The 1,186-nt window shown below is 44.5% G+C and overlaps 1 pseudogene; it reads right to left on the bottom strand.

Annotated features, from left to right (window-relative positions):
* Positions 1-567: 567 nt before the first annotated feature.
* LOC142079856 (U6 spliceosomal RNA) lies at positions 568-638 on the bottom strand (annotated as a pseudogene).
* Between the last annotated feature and the right edge of the window lie 548 nt (positions 639-1,186).

The following is a 1,186-nucleotide window of genomic DNA, read 5'->3' as shown; positions in this document are numbered from 1 at the left end:
CTGGGTGGGTTGGATCTCTGACAGAGATCTTTCTTGCACCTTGTCTTTAAGGTGAAGAACATCTAGAAACATCACCTCTTTGAACCTAAAAAGCTGAGTTTCACAGAATCACAGAAGAATTTAGGTTGGAAGGGTCCTCTGGAGGTCATCTAGTCCAATCCCATGCTCAGAGGAGGTCTAACTAGATCAGGTAGCTCAGGGCCATGCTCAGTCAAGCCCTCGACATCTCCACACATCCTCTATTCCAGTATTTGACCACCTTCATGGTAAAATATTTTTATTTAATTAGTATTTCCCATGCTCCAACTTGTATCTATTGCCTATCATTGTGCACCTACAAGAAGAGTTTGGCTCTGTCTTCTCTGTACCCTGAGGTCAGGTAGTTTCAGCAGTCAAGTCTCCTCTGAACCTCCTCTTCTCCAAACTCAATGGACTCATCTCTCTAAGCCTCTCTTCAAATGCCTGTGCTCCAGCCCCCTGACCAGTCTGGTGGCCTGCTGCTGGACTTGCTTCAGTATGTCAATATTTTTCGTGTACTGTGGAGCGTTCCCACCACCCCCAAACCAACTTGTGCAGGTGCCATGCTAATCTTCTCTGTATCGTTCAAATTTTTGTTTATATGCTGCCAAAGAGAACACGATTTCATTTGAAGATAAGCTAGAACAATGAATTTTTTAAAAAGAAGAAACTTGGAGACAATGGAACCCATTTCTGCCTTCTCCACCATTACCCAATGTGTCCTTATGTTCCGGACTTTTTCTCAGACCACAATTTTCAGTCTGAAGCCTTCACAATCCCCTCTCAGCACCCTGGCAGGAGTATTCACATCAGCTTGGGCCCTTGGCTGTGTATGTCTCCTCTGCCTCTCTCAGAGCTCTCCTGTCGCTGCTTGTGCTGCAAGCTCCTCCTCCTCGTGCATTTCTCCACTCTGTCTGACTTGCTGTGCACTCTGGAAACTTTTTCCCCCAAAAGTTGCTCAATTGCTCTTGGAAAAGCACAATTTCCTCCTCCTTCCAGAAGAAGCCCCCTGACTGAGTGCAACCGCATTGTTCTCTGCTGTCTCTTGAAAGGAACATAATGCCTATTAGCACAGAGTAACGCCAAATGAAGAAATTAAAATTATACACTCAACATGTTAACAGAAACATCCACAACATTGTTTTGAAAAATTATTCATAAGGGTCTG

This window comes from Calonectris borealis, chromosome 2, assembly GCF_964195595.1.
Source record: "Calonectris borealis chromosome 2, bCalBor7.hap1.2, whole genome shotgun sequence".
In the NCBI taxonomy this organism is placed as follows: Eukaryota; Metazoa; Chordata; class Aves; order Procellariiformes; family Procellariidae; genus Calonectris; species Calonectris borealis.
The sequence above is the reverse complement of the archived record's forward strand: the minus strand, read 5'-3'. Positions and strand labels throughout refer to the sequence as shown.